The sequence below is a fragment of the Piliocolobus tephrosceles genome, chromosome 6, assembly GCF_002776525.5.
Source record: "Piliocolobus tephrosceles isolate RC106 chromosome 6, ASM277652v3, whole genome shotgun sequence".
Taxonomy (NCBI): Eukaryota; Metazoa; Chordata; class Mammalia; order Primates; family Cercopithecidae; genus Piliocolobus; species Piliocolobus tephrosceles.
In genome coordinates this window covers 105,733,589-105,745,810 of record NC_045439.1, presented here as the reverse complement: position 1 = coordinate 105,745,810, position 12,222 = coordinate 105,733,589, and the positions used below count along the sequence as shown (strand labels likewise).

At 38.6% G+C, this 12,222-nt stretch overlaps 1 protein-coding gene across 4 annotated transcripts in view; it reads right to left on the bottom strand.

Moving 5' to 3' along the window:
* Positions 1 to 12,222, bottom strand: part of RORA (RAR related orphan receptor A) — a 356,396-nt gene that overhangs the window by 70,366 nt on the left and 273,808 nt on the right. The window contains exon 1 of one of the 4 annotated variants that reach the window (XM_023228594.3): positions 10,661 to 10,775. The exons of the other annotated variants lie outside the window; for them this stretch is intronic. The gene's annotated coding sequence lies outside the window, so the exon portion shown is untranslated. Of the gene's footprint in view, positions 1 to 10,660; positions 10,776 to 12,222 lie in introns of those variants that run through there. 4 annotated transcript variants of the gene reach the window in all.

Genomic DNA, 12,222 nt, shown 5'->3' with positions numbered 1-12,222 from the left:
ACTTCAGAAATCTCTGTGATCATGTATTTTAGAACATCACCAGAGCAAATAGCAATGAATCTCAGCTGATTAGAGCTTTAGTAACTAATTGGGATAGCTGAATATCCAAAGAGCTGGAGTTTTATCCAAGTAAACACATGAAAACAAAGGTGGCAGTTATCATAAATATTTTTAAAGGAATATTTCTAAATTATGACATATTTCTCTTCTTTTTAGAGAATTTTGAATAGAATTTACTTTCTTGATGATAAATAGTCATCAGAAATTTTATTTTAAAATTTATTAGAAATTTGGAGAGCAGGATGTCTGGCCTCTGAATGGGAACCTTAGTAGTGCCAATGATGAAAGAGAGAATTAAATATGAGTGATGTTGAGAAAAGCAAGATTTTTGTCTAGAGGTATACCCAGTGCCACAACGTGGGAAAGGGAGGCAAACACAAGACTGGGCCACATCTCCATGGTCTCTGGACAGAGGACAGCTCAGGCCTCTGGATTCACTTACACAGACGCCAGCAAAAACAAAAGCATCACCTGGAGACAGGATACACTGATGGAGTATTTCAAGAATCCCAAAAAGTTCATCCCTGGAACAAAAATGATCTTCACTAGCATTAAGAAGAAGGCAGAAAGGGCAGACTTGATAGCCTATCTCAAAAAAACTAATGAGCATTAATTAGTTGGCCACTGCCTTGTTTATTACAAAACAGGAACATCTCATGACTTTTTAATGTGTACCATGATTTAATAGATCTCATACACCAGAATTCAGATCATTAACATCTGACAGAATATTTTTGTTGGGCAGTCCTGTTAACTAAGACTGGATTGTGGTTAAATGAGTATGTTCGACGTTTCTTTGAATTTTGATAGTAATTTCGATTCAGTAAATGCTGTCACTGTTTCCCCCTTCTGAAGATATGGTTGGACTTCATTAGTAATGTTCAACTTTTCATAAAGATGGTGAATACCACCTTAAAACCTATTGGAGACTGGTTTTATGTTTAGATTTATATAACTAGTTATGTGAATATATTTAAATACTGGGGAAATTCCTTCACTGTCTCAGAATCAAGCAAGAGTCACCTGTATTTTGAGTTCTTTTGCCTCTTAAGGCAAGGGCTGATAAGGTAGCAATGTCTACTTTATATTTTTGGCTTTGACTATGCCACTCTAATTAGAATTCCCTGTATCTAAAACGGTTTCCTTTACTTATAGAAAGGTATTTTAGTGTAGACTTTAGAGAAGTGCAATATTTAGAGTGATATTATACACTAAAGTGTGATACTTGAGAAGAGTTAAATATTTTTTATTTGATATTACACTTTGGCATGTACTGTAATATCAAATATACTTTATAAATAATAAAATCTTATAAATAGCAAAATCTAATAAAAATCAAATAAAGAAATTTAATATTACACACCAAAGTGTAATATCAAATAAAGAGTATTTTACTCTTCTAAAAAAAACTATTAGACACTTATGAAAAAAGTATTAAATTATTGTTTACGCTATAATGCTCTGAAGGCCTTCTAAGATTTATATGACATTTTGGCCCAACACTAAGTGCTCTGGTTGTTATCCTTTTTATATTTTTTCTTTCTCCTTCATCCATTGTTTTCCCTCCTTCTGTAGTCATATGCTAGATCTTATGAGGCCCTCCCTCTACTTGTAATTAATATTTTGTCTTAGAATTAGCTATGTCTTGGAACCCAACCAGATAACTAAGCTTGTGTAAAAACCAATTATAAATAGGATGTACTGGGTCTAAAGAGATTTCCTCTGAAATCAAGTGCATGCACTGTAGTGCTTGAACTTTGGGATTCTGTTTTGGCAACCTAAAGGCCTATTTGCTGACTTCCTAACTTCTCAGACGGTTTGTGACAGCGAAGGTTGCGAGAGGACAGACTCATCACAGGTGAGGTATTGCTGTAGTAGGAAGGCAAAAAAGGTAATTGAAAGACCCTGTTCTTCAAATTACCAAGAGAAAGATGTTGTGCAGGGAACAGGACAATCACCTTTCTGTTATTTGCATTACGGCTTGACAATTATCACAAGTACATTCAGTTTGAGAGTTTCTCGATCTCTTCTCAATGCCTTCAAATAGATACGTTATAAGACATGGCAAATTGATTATTTACCTAAGCAAGGCCAATTTCACGTTCCAAAAATATTTCAAAGCCAAATATATATAACTTTATAAATTTGGCCACTGTTTTTTTCCCCTTGACTGTTTTATTCTTGATTGCAATAGCCAAGAGTTAATATAGTTGCATTTTCTTAAGGAAACAACATAAGTTCTAACAAGAAATCTGTGAAAATGAATTTGTGATTTTAGTTCATTTTTGGATGATATCAACCAATCATTGTAGTACGTACCTGGCAAAGCGAAAAGTTTATCACGGCAACTCCTTATTTTGTTCCCTATGAGACTGTATTATATTTGGATCTCTCCAGAACATTTGACTCCCTTCTTAAGGAGACTGATGTTGAAAATTATCATATAGCCACAAAATGCAGTCCATTTTATATTAAAATGTGAGTATGTTTCTAAAATTTTTTCTTTTGTTTTGTTTGTGTTCTCAAGAGTGCTTTCTATAACAAATTCATGTGACATAAACAGGGCCAACTTGCCCTAGTTACACCCTTACTATTTCATTAACACAGGAACTGGGCTACTATTCTGGTTTTGTTATGCTTATGCTGAATAACTGTACTCAGCCAGCTGCCATGACTTGTCTGTAATCCCAGCACTTTAGGAGGCCAAGGTGAGAGGATCACTTGAGCTCAGGAGTTCAAGACCAGCCTGGACAACATAGTGAGACCCTGCCTCAAAAAAAAAAAAAAATTAGCTGAGTGTGGTGGTGCCAGTCTGTGCCTGCCTGTAGTCTTGGCTACTGGCGGGGGAGATGGGTCTGAGGTGGGAGGATCACTGGAGCCTGGGTCACGGCTGCAGTGAGCTGTTGCAACAGAGCAAAACCCTGGGTGATACAGCAAGATGCCATCTCAATAAAAATAAGTACGTAACTGTATTCAAATGGCTTTCTTCTTCTAATGTGGCTGCCCGGGCAATTTGTCCATCTTTCCCCAGCAGCAGCTGCTAATGTTTAAGTGTAATTTTAGGCTAAAAATTTTTTTAATTAAAAAAATTAAAAGTTACACCAGCTTATTGAAGCAAACATAGAAAACACAGAAAAGTATAAGGAACAAAAAAATAAAACATTGTCTTCACTGCAGAGACAACTAAGTCTTTAAAAATATGTATGTCTGTCTATACACATCAGTACTCACACATAAGCACAAACACATGCTGGCAGTGATGTTTTAAAATGTAAGTGTTTTTATACATGGGAAGTTTTAAATTGTGTTTTCTTAAATATTAGAGAATGCAAAATAATAATAAATAATGAGGCATAATTGTAATTGTGATGACAAGAAAGCAATAAAAAAAGTTAAACTCTTTAACTCTGAAACTAATGTAAGAATTTTATCGCATGTATCGCATGTTGTAGATCCAGGAACACTTGAGGAAGATGCTTTAACCACAAGATGGCTCTCAAGGTTTTTGGACCCCCTTTCATAATGTAATAGATTCTGAATTGCAAAATACCAATACAGTTTTTAAAAGGGTCAAGAAATACAGAAGGAAAGTACATCTCAAGCTAAAACTTTATCCATTGAGAAAAGAAAAATAGCTCAGAACCATTTGAGCTATATGAGTTATGCAAAATTTATCACACCCTGAGAGACATGATATGAGACTTCAGTCACGCTCCCCCCCATGCAGGAGTAGTGGTGGGGAAGTATTTAAAGCCGTTTTGTTTCTGACTACATGCTGCCTCCATTATCTTCATGTTACTGGGATCTGTGGTACAAAGAACAATAGCTTATGGGTTTACAAAAAAATTATTTTTTTCTTTCTTTTGAGAAAGAGTTTTGCTCTTGATGCCCAGGCTAGAGTAGAGTGGCGTGATCTTGGCTCACTTCAACCTCTGCCTCGCGGGTTCAAGCGATTCTCCTGCCTCAGCCTCCTGAGTAGCTGGGATTACAGGAGTGCACCACCACATCTGGCTAATTTTGTATTTTTAGTTTCACCATGTTGGTCAGGCTGGTCTCGAACTCCCGACCTCCCTGCCTTGGTCTCCCAAAGTGCTGGGATTACAGGCATGAGCCACCGTGCCCAGCCGGTTTACAAAAATTTTGTTGAGACAGAGTCTCACTCTGTCACCCAGGCTGCAGTGCAATGGCACGATCATAGCTAACTGCAGCCTCGACCTCCTGGGCTCACATAATCCTCTTGCCTCAGCTTCCCGAGTAACTGGGACGACAGGCATGTGCCAATATGCCCAGGTAGTTTTAAAATTTTTTGGTGGGAGGGGGAGGTTTGTTTTTGTTTTGAGACAGAGTCTTGCTCTGTCGCCCAGGTTGGAGTGCATTGGCTCTATCCTGGCTCACTGCAACTTCTGCCTCCTGGGTTCAGGCGATTCTCCTACCTCAGCATCCCAAGTAGCTGGGACTACAGGCATGTGCTACCATACCCAGCTAACTTTTTGTATTTTTTTTTTTAGTAGAGATGGGGTTTCACCATGTTAGCCAGGATAGTCTCAATCTCCTGACCTCATGATCCACCCGCCTTGGCCTCCCAAAGTGCTGGGATTACAGGCATGAGCTACCGTGCCTGGCTTTAAATTTTTTGTAGAGATTGGGGTCTTGCTATGTTGCCTAGGTTGCTCTCAAACTCTTGGGCTTAAGTAATTGTCCTGCCTCAGACTCTCAAAGTGCTGAGATTATAGGCATGAGCCACCGTGCCTGGCCAATAGCTTATGTTATTTAAATATAAATTCTTGGTAAACAATTTAGGAACTGCCTCTTATTTTTTCCTTTAAAAATTCACTTGTAACTGCTGTTAATCCGAGTGTACAAGGCAACTTGAATCTGTACTCCCAAGTGGCTATCCTCAAGTTTGGGCTCAAATAAATGCTATACTTTATCATATTTTCTGAATCTTGTTATTTAAGGCTGACATGTATAAGTTGAAATTCTGCCAGAGTGAACATGGAGTCAGTCTACCAAAGTAAAACCAAACTAAGGTGAATATTTAAATATTCAGACAAACATCCCTACTATTGAAACAAATCACAAATATTTGCTTAGCATCCACTAAGTGCAAGATGCTGATGGTGCAAATACCAGGTGTGCCAGACAACTGCCCAGCCTTTTATACCTCTTGGCCTAACTAGACACACCTGCAGTTTTCCACATGGAATTCCTCTTCTTGTACTTTGGCTTAAGTGTGCATTTATTCTAATAGTGGAAAATATTAAACAGACTTTTGATTTAGAAGGTATCTCACCTCACTTCAAAGCAAAGCCTACCTTGTGAATTGAATTAGGGAACCTTCATGAGATTTTAGCCCTGATGTGTATTTCCAACTATTTTAGTCATCAAGAACACTTACTGTTCCAATTCTGCCACTGATGTGGTTGATCTTAGGGAAATTTCTTTGAACCTCAGTTTCTTCATTTGTAGCATGGGGATCTTACCCACCTAAAAGCAAACTGAGATAGCTACAGTGCTTGGGGGACAGGAGATTCTCAGTAAACAGCAGCTCTTATTGTTGTGCCCCAGAGTCTCTTAGGAAACGGGCTCCCCAGAGGTTCAAACCATGGCTTTTCCTGTGTGGCTACATCACAGACATTGTTTATCAGAGGACACATATTCTAGTTCACTGTGGTTCATTCTTGGTGGTCATTGGAAGTTTGCTGCATGACAGCAAGCACACACACAGGTAGCGATGGCCTACATATTTATTTTCAAGCAATGTCTTCCAGCAAACATGGCATTCAGTATTGTATGAAACATCCCCATAGTATTCCACAGACCTGCATGCGGCTTTCACTTTGCCCTCTATTGTACAGCCTTTCATGGGCTGCTTGACTTGAGCACACTTCTCACTACATACTTCTTTTTATTAGTCTGTGAATTTTATATCCAGATAATGAATCCAAAGTCTGAGAAATATGCATGCTTACAATTGGTAGACAGCACGGCTGTGGAGATGTGGTTGAGAAGCTCTGGGATGAGACACCTAAATTCAAATCCCAGCTCACACTTCTGTGTGAACTTGTGTAAAAATTTTAACCTCTTTGATCCTCAGTTCCCCTCATCTGTAGAATGGTTATCCCCATTCTGGGTTATCCCCAGAGTTGTTGAAAGTTAAAAGTGATCATGCTTGTTCAGTGTTTAGCCGTGTTTGGCATATAGAAAAAAATGCAATAAATGGCATCTTATCATGCAATTGTTACTGATTTTATCTTAACATAATGCTCTTCACATTTGGCCCACTAAATAAGATCATCTTTTGGAGCCATTTTTTACTGCCAGTGATAGCAATTTGGTGAGAATGATCCACACTCTCATCTAGTTGCTTTTACCTTTACTTACGAGAGAGCTGGCTAGGGATAGGGGTAAACTGAGGATGACAAAAGACTATTTTCCTGAGTTCTAAGTCTGCTGTGCTGTATTAAATCTGATCTTTTGGTCTCATTAGGACAATCCTCTAACCAGGAAAGGTGGGGGCCTGGGAAGACTACAGCTTGCTAGAGCAAGTCATCCTTGACATGTTGAACTTTCAACAAGTTTATCACTCAAATACATGTGGGGGATAGGGAATCTGAGAGAATCCTAGATTAAAAGTATTTTATCAGCACAAAACAGTGATTATTCTAAGACAATATATGAGAACATAAAAGTATTGATATTTAAACAACTCAATACCCCAATAATGCCCAAACTAAAACCCTGCAACCAGTACAATAATAGATTATACATTTCTGCTTCACTTTGTGGAACTTTAAATTTAATGCCACAACCAACAGCTTACAAACTGCTGTGGGCAAGCAGCGATCCCCTTGTGAGCTTGGTAAATGTTATCTATTGTATTCCACCAGTATCTCAGCAAAAAGACAGAGTGTTCCTGAAACAGTCTCTAAAGTCATCCATCAGAGCTTCGAAGAAGAACACTGCCTTCTTTTCATGTGGGTTGATTTTAAGGGACAACAGAGGTTTAACAGAGGACAACACAATTGGATTGAGATAAAACTGCTATATTCCCAAGAATTCTCCCATAAAGGTAAATTCCACAGATAACACATTTACTTTTTTTCTTTTTAAATTTTTGATTTTTAATTTTTAAAGTGGCTTTTTCTTGCAACTAGAAGCTCAAGTACTATTGCTATTCAGTGTTGGTTTCAGATAGTGCTAGAGGTGGCAAAAATAATTCTGCAAATGTGACTCACAGTGTGCACATTATATGTAATCTATTTTCATATATTCATTAGCAGAGACATTTGGAATACCTTGTTGCTGAATAATGAAATAAATTGCATTTGTCCAATATCTTCCCATCTATATCACATTTATATCCGGACTTGAGCCTACACCAATGTTATTCAACAGCCAACTCTGTCTCATTCATAATGGATTTTTCTCCAAATGGATCTGTTTCATGTTAAAATTAGTGATAAAGGTAGTTTTTAATGGAATAGGCAGCAGGTAACAGCAGCTTCCAAAAGCATAACCTAATGGGGATAACTTAATTATTAGCCATATCACCTACAGAGAACCAGGATTATAATAAAACTCAATTTGGTACAAACATATATAGATACCACCCCTGGTTTTTTTTTTTTTTTTTTTTTAAATTAGCTAATTATGATGTGGCCTGAATTGATAAAGTCAACACATCCTCTCAAAGAACCACTTAAACACTTAAGGAAAATGAAGAGTCCTTGGATTCGAGGCCAGGTATTTGATGGATTTATAAATGTCACTCATCTCCTGGCTTGAACAGAAGTGAATTCTGATACAAGTTTCTTGCCCACCTACACTCTTGATGCTGGTAAACTCTTAAGTAAGCATTTGGGTAATATAATGCAAATTAATAACAGAGGTCTATAATTAACATACACTCATATGTGCACTCTAAAAATAGGGTATCAAGGAAAGTCTTCCTATTAGGTGATGCGATCAAGGATTAATTGGTTAATGTCTATATAGCCCACCTATATATAAATAAGCTTATGATTATTATAATTATGGAGAGTACAGTTCAAAATCAAGTTCACAGAATAGTGATTTATATATCTAAGTATAGACGCAAATATTTAACTCTGTAAAAATACTTATTTTAATGCTTTTCCACGTGTTTAATAAGTATTACTCATCACTCAAGTTTTACTTTTTCTTAGTAAAAAATCATAGATGATTCAAAAAATAATTCCCTTTTGCCATTAATAACATTTTAATGTTATTTTAATTTTTTTTGAAAACTTGGTCATAGGAAGGGAAGAGGGAAAGTTTGGTGTTAATGAAGAAACTACCTTGTTAATCACAGTGTATATTGGTGGATGGATAAGCAATTGGTGGATGGATGATTTAAATTTATTGAAAGCTAGGTGTATATGAAAAATAGAGCAGTAAAGTTGGGTTCCTAGCCTCCAAGTCTTATATATTACTTGAGGTTGGGGAGATGACTAGATGAATACATGGTAGCAACTTATAAAGATCATAATAACAGAATATACCAAACCACATTTTTTTTAGGGAATTCGGGAAGATTATTTGTCATTTGATTTGGGCCACAGAGGATGAATATCACATTTCCCTAGGCAGTGAAAGTGGCGATGGGAGTGAGGAAAAGCAAAGCAGAGGTCCCAGCATGAACATGTATGATGTGTTCAAAGAGAGGCTCAAAGGCAGGGTAGAGTGGAGCAAATGGCTCAATATAAGGATGGAAAGTGGGTAGCCACGTTGGTGAGACCTAATCCTAAAAGCCCTTGAATACTCTGTTAAGGAGTTTGGACTTATTTTCTAGGTGACTTAAGCCTTCAGAACAGAAAGGAGTCTGTTTAGATTACATGTGAGAGCCCATCTGTCCAATGTTAAACCACACAATCTAAATAATGATAAAGATATTAACAAAGATGAACTAGCCACAACCATTAATCTGCTTCCATAACAAGCTAGCCTATGAGTTTTTAAATTATGTTTCTAGCCATTAATAACCAGGGAATTTCACATTAAAGTTCAGATTTATAGATTCTCTTAAAAAAAAAAAAAAATCAAAGACCTGGTGATGACAGACCAGTTATTCCAAATGGCGACAGAGCCAAGGGAGGTGCTCCCTCTCCAAAGCATATGTGCCATCCAATGGTCCAAGTGCCTCCTCTACCTGCCACACTCATACCACCTGCCTAGGGGCACTAAATGTTTGGTTTTGCACCTTTTCTTTCAGAGAGATACCCTCTTTTATTATTATTATTATTTATTTTATTTTTTTTCTGAGACTGAGTCTTGGTCTGTCACCCAGGCTGGCATGCAGTGGTGTGATCTCGGCTTACTGCAACCTCCATCTCCCAGGTTCAAACGATTCTCCTGCCTCAGCCTCCCGAATAGCGGGGACTACAGGCATGCACCACTGCACCCAGCTAATTTTTGTATTTTTAGTAGAGACAGGATTTCACCATGTTAGCCAGGCTAGTCTGGAACTCCTGGTCTTAAGTGATCCACTTGCCTTGGCCTCTCAAAGTGCTGGGATTACAGGTGTGAGCCACCAGGCCCAGCCGATACCCTCTTTTATTAGTAAGAATAATTCTACCATTGCATAAGTTCATACATACCGATTATCTCCAGCCTCTTTTGGCAATGCATTACTTTCCCTTTTTTTTCTTTCTCATGCCAATAAAGTTGTCCATTTATTCCTTTACTTAAAATTGAAGTTGTGTGGTGTTAAATAAAATGTGTTTGGGTTGAAAATGAAAATGAAGATGTCATATGTAAGAGGCCTGTGATGAACAGAAGGTAGAAAGCATGCTCTGTGGCAGGGTTTCTCAGCCTTGGCACTATTGACATTTTGGGTGAGATAATTCTTTGTTGTGGGGGCTGTCATGGGCACTGTAGAATGTTTAGCAGCATCCCTGGCCTCTACCCACTAGATGCTAATAGCCCTCTCTAATTGTATTAATCAAAAAATCTCTCTAGACACTGACAAATGTTCCCTGGGGGTCAAAACTGCCCCCAGTTGAAAACCACTGTTTTATGGAGAGAATGGTTTCCAGGAAAATAAGCTCCGGATAGGAGAGTGGTCCTCTGCTGGAAAATGGATAGGACAATGCTTATGTCTCCTGCTGTTTGTTACCTCTGCCCCTGTGCACCTTTCTGTTCTGCCAGACAAGGGTTGTCCCACCCACAGAACGGTGGAACAGCCAGGCATCCTGAGGGTAGTGATGCCAAAAGAAGCCCAAAGTCCTCTCCTACCTGGGAGAACCTTCAGCACCTCCATGAGGCTGCATGGCAGTGAAGACTTCTCTTTCTCTGCTCTCTACTGCTGATATAGTTAAGGGAAAGAAGAAAGAAATTTTCATGAGCTACTCTGAAGACCCAAACCTCCATGTTTGCATAACCTGGCCCAGTGTGGTGTCAGAATGCTTCTGAGGAAGGAAGAAGCCTCTTTCCTCCGACAAGGCACTGGGGAAGTCTAGTCTAGATCTCAGCTGCTGCTAACACCTGGGAGGCAGGAAGCAGGCCAGGCACACATCAGACCAAGGTCCAGGACCTCCTGTCCTTCGACTCGAAAGGCCTTGACCCAGAGCTCACTCACCTGAGAACTTCTTTTACCTTTCCTTGCTTTGCAAGGAAGGAACAGAGTTGTTGAATGACAAAGTGAAGTAGGTAAAAGTTGACTGAATAGTTTTGATATTTTTCATATGGATTTCAGTTTAGATGGTTTTGCACTAAAAAAAAAAAAAAAAAATCTCATGATTATGGCATTTCCTGGAGTGTAAAATAGGCTGACAATACCAAAGGCCTTTTTGTGGTTAGTGTCTTTTCACACCTCTATCTTCTGGCATTTAGAATCTAATCATTTCTTTGTGGTCAGAGGTATTATATATAGAAAATTGGTTGAATTAAATTAATCAACGAAAGTGGCTTGTTCATTTTGTACTCCTTCTCAAAAGAAACCACCAAGGTGGGAGGATGCTTGAGCCTAAGAGTTCGAGACTAGCCTAGGCAACATGGAGAGACTCCATCTCTATAAAAAATTAAAAAAAAAAAAAATAGCCATGTGTGGTGTCACATGCCTGTAGCCCCAGCTACTGGGGAGGCTGAGGCAGAGGGATCACTTGAGCCCAGGAGTTCCAGGTTACAGTGAGCCATGATGGCAACACTGCACTCCAGCCTGTGACACCCTGTCTCTTTAAAAAGAAAAAGAAAAGAAAAAACCCAAAGGACTCATTTTTACAAAATTCAAGTCTTCTGAATGATGCTTAGTAAATATGTAGTAAATGCTCAATACAGGCTAGCTCATGACAACAGTGATTCTGGTCCTCACGATAATTGGGCGGAAGGGTGGTAGTTAAAAGGGGAAACGGCAACAGCTAAGAAAAATGACAGTCTCCTAATTCAGTAAATAATGAGTAAATGAAATAGCAGTCACTCCCTTACAGTAATGACAGCTCAAAAGGGTGAATGGCTTGAACAGGGGAGGATGAACAATACAGGGGTAAAAGAGGGATGTAGACAAGGAAGGTTTTGAGTAAGTTAAACCTACTGGTGACAAAGAACGTACAGAGAGCAGGGCCAGGCAGCTGAAGCATTCTTTTATTCACAAATCAATGGAAGCTATTCAAGCCAATATGGTTTGATTTAGCAGATATTAACTGCAGCTAAAGTGATGCAAATACATCAGCAAAAGGAGAGCAAGATAAACATGAGAAACCCACACTCGTTAAAAAGGGAGATGAGAACAGAGACTGACATTTAAAGATCAGATTAAAAGGATAGGAAAAACTAGAGAAAAGTAAGACAATGTGAGCATGAGATCCTTAGACAGAAGGGAGGTGGAGGGGATAGATCCAACAATCCCCCTGCTTATTTGACTCAGACATGAGAGAAGATAGCCGATCACGGGCCGTCGGTAACATAAACACAACCCGGGCACTTCATAAATATTTGTTGAGTAACTAAACGTGCACGAAAAATGCCTTCCTTTCTGGATGTAAAGATAAACTGAGATTTTATACGGTACCATACTAGCAAGTTTTTGTCTTCAGGAGAATGCTTAAAACCATGGACAGTATTATTTTTGTTTTGCGTGGGGGTGTGTGTGTGTGTTTCTGAGACGAAGTCTTGCTCTGTCACCCAGGCTGGAGGGTAGTGGTA